The following is a 15,461-nucleotide window of genomic DNA, read 5'->3' as shown; positions in this document are numbered from 1 at the left end:
GCCTTGCACCAAAGGTCAGGAACAAGACAAAGGTGTCCAGTCTCACCACTGCTATTCACCACTGCTATCTCACCACTGCTATTCAGTATTAGAGGTTCTTACCAAGGCAATAGCAAACCTATCTCTATTTGCAGATGAGATGACCTTGTATATTAAAAATCCTAATGAATCTACTACAATACTATTAGAACTAATAAACAAATTCATCAAGGTTGCTGGATACAAGATCAATATACAAAAATAAATTCTATACTTGAAATGAACAATCCAAAAGTAAAATTAAGAAAACAATTCTACTCACAGTAGCATTAAAAGGAATAAAATACTTACACATGAAGTTAACAATAAAAGTTAAAAAACTTATACTTCAAAAACTAGAAGAAGAAGGAGGGAAGATGGTGGATGAATGAAGAGAGGCTGCCCTTGCTTGCTCGCGAGACTGGTCTATAGTTTCAGCAGAATGTGGACAGAGTATCTGTTAACATCTGGATGTCGGTGGGAGTTGAGCCTTGATGTTGCTGGCAGCGGAGGAGGCCACCTTTGAGTGACCCACCTGGTGAGGTCTGCAGAGGAGACACGGGAGAGGTGTGAGTTCTAGCTGGCTTGGCTCGCCAGGCAGTGGCCAGCAGAGCACAAAGTTTTCTCAATGCTCCTGGGTCTCCCCTGAGAGCAGTTGGAGGTGGAGATCTAGGCTGTGCCCGTTGGCAGAGCCAGGAGTTGTTCAGGTGGCATCTGGCTCTGGGAGGCTGGGAGCAGCATTATTTTTTTTTAATGTGTTTTATTGATTATAATATTACATTTGTGCCAATTTCCCTTCCCTCTGCTCCCCTCCACCCGGTGGCCCCCCTCCCTCCAGTTGTCCCCCCCTTTTAGATCATGTCCATTAGTTGTGCATACAGTTCTTCTCAACCTCTGTCTATTCCATTCCCTCCTGCCATGATCCTTAATTCCTATATCATCTCCCTCCCTCTCCCCATTCCCCCTCCCTGTTGACCTCCCCCCAATATGTTCCCCGTACCTAAAGTTCTTTTTCCAGTCTTGTTGCCTGTTTAGTTTGCCTTTGTTTCAATTCCCTAGCTTCTGTTGTTTCTTGTGATGCAGTTTTCATTTTAGATTTCATTGTCTTGATCCTCCTTTTTCTAAACCAGTCCCTTTAACATCTCATATAACAGTGGTTTGGATCTAATGAACTCTTTCAGTTTTATTTTGTCCTGGAAACACTTTCTCTGTCCTTCTATTCTGAATGACAATTTCGCTGGATAGAGTATTCGTGGTTGTAGGTTTTGGATTTTCATTACTTTGAATATTTCTTGCCAGTCCCTTCTTGCCTGCAGGGTCTCCCTTGAGAAGTCAGCTGATAGTCTAATTGGGACCCCTTTGTACATAATTCTTTTCTTCTCTCTTGCTGCTTTTAAGATTCTCTCTTTATCTTTAATTTTTGACATTTTGATTATAATGTGTCTTGGAGTGGTTCTCCCTGGGTCCAGTTTTTTTGGAACTCTCTGTGCTTCCTGAACCTGTAAGTCTATTTCCTTCCCCAAGTCTGGGAAGTTCTCCTTTATTATATTTTCACTCAATTTTTCAAGTTCTAGTTCATCTTCCTCGCTCTCTGGCAAACCAATGATTCTTATGTTGGGCCTTTTCTATCTGTCCCAGAGGTTTCTGATCCTCTCATCGTTGCTTCCCATTTCCTCTCACTGCATTGGTTGACTGCTTGTTCCTTCTCCATATTCCGGTTTGTTGAAATGAACTCTGGATTTTATTTCCTCACCATCTGTCTCGTATGTGGTTTTGTTCCTTTCGTTATGAGTGTTTTTCGCTTCTTTCTCATCTTTTTCCAAATCTTTTGTGAATTCTGTGAGCCACCTGATAACAATGGCCCAGAACTGATCATCTGACAGGTTTCTTATCTGTTCATCTGTCAGGTTCTCCATCTGTTGCCTGGTGAGCTGTGCCACCGGGATTTCTATAGTTGTCTGCCTCATTTTGACAGATGCGTTTTGTTTTCTTGGGCTGGCTGTAGGGGGCAGTGCCTGTGTACGCGTCACAATCCAGCGACCGGTGCCTGTCCGCGACCTATTTCGCAGCCCTGTGGCGCCTTCTTTGGGGGTGGGGGTCCAAGATGGATTCACACAGTTATTCCGCTAGGAGACCGGGATCCGTCCTCCCGCCCCCCTGGGCCTCACTGTTCAAGGCGATGTGGTGGCTGCTTTCCCCAGCGTTGGGGTCGCGAGCTGCCGGGGGTTCGACTGCAGCCGGGGTTGTTCTCCCCGCCGCTGTCCCAGGTGCGACCGCAAACAGCTCCGCCCCCTTTCTCTCGTCCTACCTGCCCAAAGAGCGCCGCTGGTTTATAACTTCATATGTTGGGCTTCCGTGTAGTTTTATTTTCTGGAATTTCTAGTTATCCTTTGTTTTGAAGTAGTTGTATTCCTCTCTAGTTGTAGAGGGAGACCTAGCGCGTCCGTCTAAGCCTCCATCTTGGCTGGAAGTCCGGGAGCAGCATTCTTGTGTGTGTGTGTATGTGTGTGTGTGTGTGTGTGTGTTTCATTTTCTTTTTTAAAAAAATTTATTGATTGTTTTTTTGCAGATGGGGAGGAAAGGATAGCAGCAGGGCAAGATCCTTGAGGAGCCTTGATGGCACATGCAGGTGCCCACTCACAGGGGAACGCTGCCACAGGCCCACCCACCTGCCAGAGCAGGGGAATATTATGGGCCCATGCACATGCCAGCCAACGTGGTAGAATGGCACTGGCCTGCCCACCCACTGGAGCAAGGGAACATCACCAACCCGCACAGCCCCATCCAGGGCAGAGGAATGCCCTCACCTGCCAGTGTAAGGTAATGATCCCAGCCCACCCACTGGCACAGAATAATGTGCCTGGCCTGCACACCAGCACAGAGAAATGCCCCTCCTCCCCAGAACTTGCGCCCATTCACGTCCCTGTCTGCCTGCCAGCTGAGGGTAAAAAGTGCTCTTGCCACACTCAACCTGGGCTGCAGCAGAAAGAAGGTAAAATGAACTAGAGGAGCTTTGGAAAACTTTGGATGCTGGTTCTGGAGAAAAACCTGAAGAAGCAGCAGATCAGATCCCAAGATAAACTCAACCTCAGTGCTAAAGGAGAAATCTCATAAGCAGATGACTTCCCTCCAAGAGGCATAAGCCAAAGAAAGCTCAACAACTGTCAGAAGTGGACAGAGTGACTTTCAATCAGCTAATTTAAGGGAAGGACACACCAAAGAGCAACACAACAAAAAAACCAAAATACTACCAGAGTATCCAAATAAGAGAAATAAAGGGCATCCCCAAAGCATCAAGTTAAGGAGATCAAGATGCCTGCACCACTGAATCACACAAATTCCTACCTCAGAAGGTCACACCACAAAGGCATAAAATAAAAGCAGATCAATCTAAGAAGCAGAAACAAACAAGACCAGCCACCCAATATGGGGAGGTGGAACAACACACCACCAAAAGGAAAGGAGAAATTCCCAGAAGGAGGAATAGATGAAATAGAAGCAGACAAACTATCAGACATGAAATTCAAAACAATAGTAATGAAGAAGCTCAATGAACTCACAAACTCAAAGAAAACTACAAAGAACTCCAAGGAAACTACAAAGAACTCCAGTGAAGCTACAAGGAACCTACTGAGAACTACACCAGCATGAAAAAGGACACAGAAACTATCAATAAGAACCAGGAAGAAATGAAGAATACAATTTCTAAACTAAAGAACAAAGTAGAAACAATCAAAAGCAGGCTAAACAAAGCAGAGGATCAGATCAGTGAGTTAGAGGACAATGTGAAAAAAATTCCCAGACAATACAACAAGGTGAAAAAAAACAAAAAAATGAATGAAGATGGTTTAAGAGAACTGCAGGACAACATGAAACAAAATAATATATATATATATATATATCACAGGGATACAAGAAGGAGAAGAGGAGCATGGAACAAAAAACCTGATTGAAAAGTTAACGACAGAAAAATTTCCTAACTTGATGAGAGAAAAAGTCATGCAAGTCCAGGAAGCACAGAGGGTGCCAATGAAAATGAACCCAAAAAGGCCCACTCCAAGGCACATCATAATTAAAATGGCAACATTCAAAGACAAACAGAGAATCCTAACAGCAGCAAGATAAAATAGCAAATAACATACAAGGGAGCTCGGATAAGACTATCAACTGATTTCTCAACATAAACACTACAGGCCAGAAGGAAATGGCAAAAAACATTTCAAGCAATAAAAAACAAAGGCCTACAACCAAGACTACTCTACCCAGTAAGACTCTCTTTCAAAATGGAAGCTGAAATAAGGAGTTTTCCAGGAAAAAGAAGACTAAAAGAATACATCTCCAACACACCAGCATTGGAAGAGATGCTAATGGGTCTGCTTTAAAAAAAAAAAAAAAAAGAAGAAAAAGAGAGAAAGAGACGAACACAGGTACAAAAGAAAATGAATAAGTACTTGTCAATGATAAACTTAAATGTAAATAGATTAAATGCTCCAATCAAAAGACATAGGGTAGCAGAATGGATACAAAAACACGACCTACATATATGCTGTCTATAAGAGACACACCTCAAATCAAAAGATTTACACAGACTGAACATGAAGGGATAAAAAAAAGTATTCCAAGCAAATGGACATGAAAAAAAAGCTGAGGTAGCAATACTTACATCAGACAAAATGGATTTCACAGCAAAGGCCATAAAAAGGGACAAAGAAGGACATTTCATAATACTTAAGGGAACAATCTATCAAGAAGATATAACTCTGGTAAATATATATGCATCCAACATAGGAGCACCCAAATATATAAGAAAAATCTTGGAAGAACACAAGAAGGGTATCAACAGCAACACTTTCATCATAGGGGACTTGAATACCCCATTGTCAACAATGGACAGATATTCAAAGCAAAGAAACACCAAGGATATTGAGGCATTGAACAGCCCTCTAGATAAAGTGGACTTAGTTGATATATATATATAGAATTTAAACCCCAAAGAAGCAAAATTGACATTCTTTTCAAATGCACATGGGACATTTTCAAAGAGAGACCACATGATAGGACACAAAACAAGCCTCAACAAATTCAAGAAAATTAAAATTATTTCAAGCGTCTTCTCAGATCACAACGCATTGAAACAAGAAATCAACCTCAAGGAAAAAACTCAAAGACATTCAAACTCATGGAGAATAAATAACATGCTGTTAAATAATTAATGAGTTAACAATGACATCAAGGAAGAAATTAAGATGCTTCTGGAAACTAATGATAATGAACACACAGCAGCCCAAAACCTACGGGATACAGTGAAAGCACTCCTGAGAGGAAAGTTCATAGCAATACAGACCTACCTAAAATGGATAGAAGAATCTCTAATAAAAAAAATATAACTCTACAGCTACAAGAACTAGAGGAAGAACAAGAAACAAAGCCCAGAGTAGTAGAAGGAAGGAAATCATCAAGATCAGAGCAGAATTAAATGACATAGAGACTAAACAAACAATTCAAAAGATCAACAAAAGTAAGAGTTGGTTCTTTGAAAAGATAAACAAAATTGACAAGCCTTTAGCCAGACTCATCAAGAAAAAACAAGAGAGGACCAAATAAACAAAATCAGAAATGAGAGAGGAAAAATCGCAACCAATATCACAGAATACAAAGAACTGTAAGAAATTACTACAAACAACTATATGGCAAGAAACTTGACAACCTAGATGAAATGAAAAAATTTCTAGAAACATATAATCTTCCAAAACTGAATCAAGAAGATGCAGAGAGCCTGAACATACCAATAATCAAAAAACTCCCAGCACACAAAAGCTCTGGACCGGATGGCTTCACAGGCAAATTTTACAAAACATTTAGGGAAGAACTAATGCCTACCCTTCTCAAACTATTCTAAAAAATCCCAGAAGAGGAGAGACTCCCAAACTCTTTCTATGAATCCAATATTAATTACCGTAATTCCAAAACCAGGTCACAACACAACAAAGGAAAACTACAGGCCAATATCGCTGATGAGCATAGATGCTAAAATCCTCAGCAAACTATTGGCAAACCTAATCCAGTAACACATTGGATGCAAGGGTTGTTTAATATTCACAAATCAATAAATATAATACACCACATAAACAAAATGAAAGATAAAAATCACATGATCATATTAATAGATGCTGAAATAGGATTTGATAAAGTACAACATCCATTTATAATGAAAGCAGTCAGCAAAATGGGAATAGAGGGAGTATACCTCAACATAATAAAGGCCATATATAAGATACCTGAAGCCAACATCATACTCAATAGACAAAAACTGAAAGCATTCCCCCTAAGATCAGGAACAAGACAAAGATGTCCACTATCTCCACTCCTATTCAACATAGTCTTGGAAGTTCTAGCCACGGCAATCAGACAAGGAAGAGAAATAAAAAGCATCCAAATTGGAAAAGAGAAAGTAAAACTGTCATTAATTTCAGATAACATGATAGTGTACATAGAAAACCCTATAGACTCCACTAAAAAACTAATCAACATAATAAGTGAGGTTGGCAAAATAGCAGGATACAAAGTCAATATTCAGAAATCCAAGGCATTTCTGTACACCAACCATAAAATATCAGGACTAGAAACTAGAATATAATCCAATTTACTATAACAACAAGAAAAATAAAGTACCTAGGAATAAACTTAATCAAAGAGATAAAAGACCTGTACTCGAAAAACTATATAACACTGAAGAAAGAAATTAAGGAAGATACAAATAAATGGAAGCATATACCATGTTCATGGATGGGAAGAATCAACATCATTAAAATGTCCATACTACCCAAAGCAATTTATAGATTCAATGCAATCCCTATTAAAATACCAATAACATATTTCACAGACCTAGAACAAATACTTCAAAAATTTATATGGAACCAAAAAAGACACCAAATAGCCACAGCAATCTTAAGGAAGAAGAACACAGTAGGAGGAATCACAATACCTGATATCAAACTATACAACAAAGCCACTATAATAAAAATAGCCTGGTACTGGCATAAGAACAGACATCCAGATCAATGGAACAGAATAGAGAGCCCCGAAATAAACCCAGGTATATATGGTCAACTAATATTTGACAAAGGAGGAAGGAACATAAAATGGAGCAAGAAGAACTTCTTCAACAAATGGTGTTGGGAGAACTGGACAGAGTCATGAAAAAAATCAAACTAGACCACCAACTTAAACCATACACCAGAATAAACTCAAGATGGATTAGAGAATTAAATGTAAGCCACGACACCATAAAAGTCCTAGAGGAAAACATAGGCAGGAAAATTTCAGATATCCCATGTAACAATATTTTCACTGATGCATCTCCTAAGGCAAGGGAAATAAAGGAAAGAATAAACAAATGGGACTACACCAAACTAAAGAGTTTCTGCTCAGCAAAAGAAAACATCAGCAAGTTGAAAAGGGAACCAACCATATGGGAAAACATATTTGCCAATGATACCTCAGACAAGGGATTGATCTCCAAAATATATAAAGAACTTACATGTCTCAACACAAAGAAGACAGACAGCCCTATTAAAAAGGGGGCAAAGGACCTGAACAAATACTTCTCCAAGGAGGACATACAGAGAGCCCATAGGCATGTGAAAGAATGTTCAACATCACTAGACATCAGAGAGATGCAAATAAAATCCACAACAAGATACCGCTTTACACCAGTCAGAATGGGCATCATCAACAAATCAACAAACAACAAGTGCTGGTGAGGATATGGAGAAAAGGGAACTCTAGTGCACTGTTGGTGGGAATGCAGACTGATGCAGCCACTATAGAAAACAGTATGGAATTTCCTCAAAAAACTAAAAATGGAACTGCCTTTTGAACCAACAATTCCACTGCTAGGATTACACAAGAAGAATCCTGAAACCCCAATTGAAAGGGACTTATGTACCCCTATGTTTATAGCAGCACCATTTACAATAGCCAAGTGGAAATAGCCTAAGTGCCCATCTGTAGATGAGTGGATCAGAAAACTGTTGTACACAATGGAATACTATGCAGTAGAAGGAAAGAAGGAACTCCTACAATTTGCAATAACATTGATGTAACTAGAGAGAATTATGCTTAGCGAAATAAGCCAGGCAACAAAAGACAAATACCATATGATATTACCTAATACAGAAAACTGATTAACAACACAAACAAATGAGCAAAATTGAATAAGAGGCATGTAAACAAGGAACAGAGTAACAGTTCCCAGGAGGGAGAGAGGGAGGGAGAGAAAGGGGGTAAGTAGGGGAAGGATTTAGTAAAGGACCTAGTATAAATAACCCATGGACATGGACAACAGGGTGGGGATTGACTGGGAGAAGGGGTCGGCTGAGTTGCGGGGGTGCAATGGGGAAAAAAATGGGACAACTGTAGTAGAAAAACAATAAGCAAATCAAAATTTTTTTTTAAACTACAGGAGTTTTTTGAAAGAAGTTAAGGTAAATGTTTTTTAAAAATCCAGTGTTCTTAATTTTATTAAGATGACAATATTCTCCAAACTTATCAATGAAGTCAGTGTAATCTTGATAAGAATCCCAGATGACTTCTTTGTAGATTCTAAAATTCATATAGAATTGAATGAGACCCAGAATAACTCAAATAATCTTTAAAAAAAAATCAAATTTGAAGAATCCATACTTTTCAATTTTAAGGCTTACTACAAAGCAACAGTAATAAAGACAGTGTGGTATTGGCATAAGGATAGACATATATCAATGGAATGGAGAGCCCATAAATAAACTCATATGTCTATGGTCAGATTGTTGATTTTCAGAAAGAGGGTCAAAACCATTCAATGGGGAAAAGAACAGTCTTTTCAACAAATTATATTGGGATAACTATATGCCAAAAAAAAAAAAATTAAGTTAAATCCCTACCTCATATCATGTACAAAAATTAACTTGAAATGGGTCAGAGACCTAAATGTAAGAGCAAAAACTCAAAATTATTAGAAGAAATAATGGGGGTATATCCTTATAACCTTGTATTTGACAAAGGTTCATAGGTATGACACTGAAATCACAGCAACAAAAGCAATATAGAAAAACTGGACTTCCTCAGAATTAAAAAATTTTATTCTTCAAAGGACACCATCAAGAACATAAAAGGCAGCTCACACAATGAAAGGAGATATTTGCACATTATATATCTCATAAGGGTTTGTATTTAGAATGTATAAAAATATCTTTCAACTCAATAATAAACAAAAATATCCTAATTGTCAGTTGCATGGCCCATGGCTGTGTGATGCCCAGGCCCCCAAGACCTCACTGCTCTGCTCTGGGACCTTCAGGGGCCCCCATTATCCACAGGGCCCTGCTCAAGCTCTTACAAGGGCTCTGGTCCAGGCAACGGTGGCCAGTGTGTAGCCGGAGCAAATGAATTCCCCTCTTGAGACCCCAGTCCCCTCGTTCTTAAAATTGAAATAGAAACTTGGTTGAGAGCAGGAGCAGGTAAGTAATGTAAATGAGTAGGGTGGAGAGGACTGGGAGAATCTGGACAATATAGGCTGTAACTACAAAGTTTTTTAAATTAATGAAAGTAGCGATTATAATTAATATTCTGTGGACAAACACAGTATCTGCCTTGTGCATTATCTGGTCCACCAGCTTATGACCCCCCCACTTTAAACTTTCCCCAAGGTCCTTTATAAGTGTGATATTCCATGATCTTAAAAACATCTATCACAGAGCCTTCCCCCAATTCCATCCTCCTTCCGCACTCACTGCCTCACCCCATGTCACGGGCTGACTGGCTCACCAACACCCCCTGTGCCAACCTTGTCACCTGCTGTGTGCTTTTGCGCATGTTGTATACACCCTTCTGTCTAGTGCCTCTCTCAAAACCCTACTGCCCTTTCAGTCCCAGGTCAAGGCTGATCTTGTTCCATTGACCTCTCAATGCCAAGGTGGCCTTTCCCTCACCTGATCCACATAGTTGTGACTCTGCAGGTGTGGACTCCAGGGACAGGGTCATTCCTGCATCCTTCTGGCAGCACTCATGTGAACTGTTGGCGACATGACAGCAGGGACCGCATGCTGGGATGTGCAGCAAGATGGCATTGAGGCCTGGGACTCTGCTGATCCCTGTGGCAGGAAGAGGAGGGGGCACTAAACTCCCATCAGGAAGTTGCCTCATGTGAGACCCAGGTCTGAATGGTCCTCCAAGTGAGCCCTCTTCACCCTCAAGATGATCTAACATCATCTGTTCCTTGACCCCCGTTTTACTTATGAGAAGACTGAAGTCCTAAGGGGACCTAATAAAGACAAAAGAGAATCTTGGCTTGGATCAATATTTGCCTCTTTTTCTTGTTGTTGTAAAAACAAAATGACCATAATCTTTTCTTCCTCCCTAGAGTAGGGACAGGGATGGGAATGGGGGGAAAATTCTCACTGAGGCAGCCAAAGTCATCAATATCCTATTTAAGAGGAAAATATGGATAACAATTTATAACATGTGAAAAAGGGAATGGAAGCAACAGCACCCAACTCTCCTTAGCAATCCCTTCACCCCACAACATCAAAACATTTTGGCATCTTGAAGATTAAGGCAGGAGATAGCCCCTGGTCTCTAATTGCTCTCAGTCAAAGGCTGTAGCTAACATGTTATTAAATATGTAAATAATATGAAAGCCAGAAGAGAATTAATATTTCATATATAATGAGTTAAGATGAATTCTCCTGTGTCTAATTTTCTGTTTTTAAATACATAATGCACTGTGGAGCCCAAAGTGATTTATGGTATTTTATATTGGTTAAAGATGTTCGGGGTTTCTCTGAAGCAGCTTCCTAAATGATTAACCTGAAAATTATTATTACAAATAGAATTTGTTTTTTTAAAAATTAATTCTGTGGTTAATCAGAATAAAAAGCACGGAGTTCTTTGCTGGTGGGCCAATTTTAAACGAGGAAAAGGAACTGAGAGGGAGATTACAAATCCTAGTGCCTCCAGGGCCTGGCAAGTAAATGAATGAAGCAGGCTGTGTGGCAATAGGGAGAGGTGGGGACTGCAGCAAGCTGTGAGAGTCCAAGCCCCACTAGAGGGAGAGCCAGTTGTCTCAAGTCTCAGGTTCAGGTTTTTATGTGAAAGTTATTGATATATAATGTTGGTTCCTATATCCGATATTTTCAAACATGACAGATTCAAGATGATCCAAGGGGACTGCCCGATTGCAACCACCAGACTGAGACATGTGGCTTGAAGGAAAGTCGCCACCAAATCCAGGTAATTCAATTCCTGGTGCAGTGGAAACAGTGTGCTTTTACCTTGACTGGATGATAAACTGGTGAAAATAAAATCTGATTAGTCAGGCTCTTTGGAGGGCAATTTGGCAAGATGTGAGAAAATGTAAATCCTTCAGCCCACTAGTTCTACTTCTAAGAGTTTATCCTAAAGCAATGATTAAGAATTATCCAAAAATTGTGCTGTGATTATGTTCTGCATAGTACCCTTTAAAGTAACAACAAAAATAATGGAACCAACCTTAAGGTCCAATAGTCATGTATGATTACTGAATTATATTATGATGCATCTAAAAACATCACAACTGTGCAATCTTTAACAAATATCAACAAGTATTCAAAAACAAATTTAAAGAAAGCATGGATGAACTATACTTATAGTATGATCATAATATTGTTTTTTGTTTTTGTTTTTTTTTTTAATGGAGATATATTTACTTGTCCAAGGAAAATGTGGGAAGGTCATATACCGAGTGGGTTCAGCAATGGTTATCTCTGGGTGGTTGATGAAATTTCTAGGTAAATTCTGTCTTTTTCTTTTTGCTTATCTATGTTTTTTAAATGATGTCAAATGAATTCTCAGTGCTTCTATATAAAATCAATAAAATAAATAGACTTGATATGACATTGTGTCAGGTAAAAAACACTGGCTTGTGGAAGTTCACCCATTTAGATCCCCATTTTCACTCTGTTGATGACTGTGTGGACTCATGAGGGCTTTCACCTCCTGCATCTTCCAGTCCTCATTTAAAGAATGAATGATGGTGCTACATAATTCTTAAGGTCACTCTATCATTTGACATCACAGTCAAAGGACTTGGAGGACATAGGGGCTTGTCTGTTTATTCACAAGAATTGATTGACTGCCAGATGGATGTCAAGGTTTATGCCAGACTGTGAGCCTGACACTGTCCTCCAGAAATAACCAGGTGAGAGTCGGAGAGGTACAGGTAAGCAGCACTCACCACTACCTTACCATGTCATGTTTAAATGCAAGACTCTAGAAAACACAAAGGAGGGGCACCTACTTTAGGGACTAGCCAGAGATTTCCTGAAAGAAATGAAACATGAGCTGAATCATAAATGATGAGCAGGAATTAGCCATCCAGATATAAAGGATACAAAGAAAGGCTTTCCAGCAAAAAGAGAGTGTGTACAAAGGTACAGAGGTGAGCATGGGATGCTGATGTTGGAGGATAGGAGGTAGGAACTAGATCATAAAGGTGCTGTGTTTCCTGCTTAGGAGTTTGTGTTTTAAACTGGGGTGAAGGGAACACTGAGGTTTTTAAAAATTAAGGAATTCATGTGGCCAGATTTTTAGAAATCTCTGTGGCAACAGGAAGATGGACTGAAGGGAACAGGCACCAAAGAGCCTGTTGTAATAGTCTAGGTTGGAATTGGCGGAATGATGATGGAGAGGTGAGACTTCAGGACCTACAGCATGGGTGAGGCAGAGGAACGAAGCTAAGATGACTTCCAGGTTTCAGATTTTGACAGCTAGTGGATGGTTATGCCCTTCACTAAAACAGGAATTACTGGTCAAAGAGCAGATTTGGGGAAAAGGCTCATATGAAGCTATAGAAGCTTATGGAATATCTAGATGGATGTGCCAACTAGAAAAATAAATGAATAAATCTAGAATTCAAGAAAGGTCTAGATTTGGAATTCATCAAAGGATCAACTATAGTAGAAGCCAAGGGGGAGAAGAGGCGACCCAAAAAGAGAGACAAATGAGCTGCATGGAATCCTGGAAATCAGTCACAGAGGGGGCAGATGGAGACAGAGGAAGAGGGTCCCATGAAGGAGGTCCCTGAAAAGTAGGATTCAGTGAGGCAGGAGGGAGAGTTTGGAAACACAGAAGACCAGGAAGAAGAACATTATAAGAAACAGGAAATAACCAGCAGTTTCAAATCTTTGTGCAAGGTCACATAAGAGGAGCCATTGGCCCTGACAGGGTGGTTCAGTTGGTTGGTGGATCATTCCATACACCAAAAGGTTGCAGGTTTGATCCCCCACTGGGCACAGACAGGAGGCAACTGATCGGTGTTTCTCTCTCTCTCTCTCTCTCTCTCTCCCTTGCCCCTTTCTTCTCTCTCTAAAATTAAAAACATATCCTCTGGTGAGAATATTTTTAAAAGATGGAGCTATTGGTGGCACAGGGGAAGAAGTAGAGTGCACAGGAGAGTGAAGACAATTCTCTCAAGAAGAATGAATGACAGTGTGTGGAATGGGTTGGTTGAGTAGGTGTGGATGCTTTCTCACAGAGCCAGGCACAGAGTAGGGATTCAGAAAAGGCTGACTTACTTCCTCTCTGCTGAGTTCCCTAGAATAGAATCATACTCCTCTATTTCCTGAAATTATGCCACTGACTTAGGATGATGGGTACAATAATTCCATCAAGATGCAGTCAGGGTCACAGAAGGAGAAAAGCCCATGCTGCCAGTTCTCCGGAAGCCTGAGTAAATGACCTCATCTGGCCCTTCAAGGCACATTCCCAGCCTGTCCTAGAGCACTCACAGCTGGAAAGAGCCTGGGAAAGGGATCTCACCTACAAAAACAGTGAAGCACTTTCCATATGCAGGAAGCAGGTCAAAGCTAGTGAAGGACCAAGAGCCAGGGGTGCTAAAAGCCAAAGGAGTACCAAACCCCAATCTCTCACCCTCAGCACTCAGCCTCAGCTTCTGAACTTGCTCCACCTGACCAAGCGTCATCTTTTGTGTCTTCTCTGGCACCTTGCTCAAGTGATCTCAGAACAATACCTTCGTGGGATCTGAGATAGCTGCTGCACCAGACTTCTCCCACTCAGCCATAATGCTCCACCAGCCCCTGCTGGGACAGGCCACCTGTGGAGTAGCAGAAAGAGCTCTGGACTGAGGTCTCCCAGGCCTGAGATAAACCATAGTTTATGTAGTAGCTAATAATGCTGTTCATGAAATATTTTCAGCTCTCCACCTTCTGGACAAATACTAAGATTGTCTGTCCTGGCCCCGGTGCTTGCACGGGGTCATGTGACTACTTTGAGCCAAAGAGTTCTGAGCAAAAGTGAGGTGTTCAACTTCCAGGCCAAGCACTTACTCTGTAATATGAGACCTGCCAAAGGTCTCTCTTCCCTTCTGCATCAGATGGCAGCTGTTCTGACAGCCTGGGTCCCAGAGCGACAGTTATGAGGAGCCCCCAGCCCACCCTGGATGGAAATGTAGCAAGAACTAAAGCTTTGTTGTCTTGTGCTACTGGGGCTTGTTATGGCAGCAAAACCTAGCCTATCCTGATTGACATAGCCTGGCTCCAGGACAACCTTGGGCAAGCGACATCACCCCTTTGAGGCCAGCATCCTCACTGGCGAGACTGGGAAGTAGCAATCAATTTTGCTTGAGAGATTGCTGAAGATCAGAGGAGGAGCATGTAGACCTGAGCAGCAGCCCCTCATGCACAATAGGTGCATGTTAAAGAGGCTCAGCTCCTCCTGTGACAGAACTCAGAGCCTGGGGAACACGCCTATTCCAGGACCCATGGAATCCTGACAGCTACACAATTTGTCCTCAGGCTTCCCCTTGGCCCTCCTAGAACATGTTTGCTCCTTCTTCCTTATGACAGCCTTTCAGAGATCTGAGAAATGTGGACCACGTGAGAATGTGTATGTGTGTGTGTGTGTGTGTGTGTGTGTGTGTGTGTGTATGTATGAGAGAGAGAGAAAGAGAGAGAGAGAAAGAGACTGAAGCTACTGTCTGTCAGGCTATTACACGCCAGGGCCTGTGCCAGAACTTCACACTCCTTATCAATCATCCTCCTTCCAAGTGCGTGAGGCAAGTATACTTATCCCCGCTGTAGGGAAAGAAGAGAGGTGTGCTGGTTACACTTTGCTCGCCCCCGCCCACCCCAACCATTTCTCACCCTCCCTGCTCTGCTCTGGCCAGGAGACAGCCCCTAATGCTGCATCAGCTGCCGCTGGCAGCAGTCTGGAAGGAAGAATATGGAGGGTGGGTGTTTCTTCCCCACTCCCTTCCTGCTCAGGCCACTTCCCCGGCCTGACTGCAGGCACCCCTCCTCTGTGTGCCACGCTCTCACAGGGTTCTGCTAACACTGTCCCCATCATCAAGTCCCTCAGCCTTGGGGACAGTCATGAGGCCCTGCTGTTGCTAGTCACTGAGAGCATTG

The sequence above is a fragment of the Furipterus horrens genome, unplaced genomic scaffold, assembly GCF_987537825.1.
Source record: "Furipterus horrens unplaced genomic scaffold, mFurHor1.1.pri manual_scaffold_5, whole genome shotgun sequence".
Lineage (NCBI taxonomy): Eukaryota > Metazoa > Chordata > Mammalia > Chiroptera > Furipteridae > Furipterus > Furipterus horrens.
The sequence above is the reverse complement of the archived record's forward strand: the minus strand, read 5'-3'. Positions refer to the sequence as shown.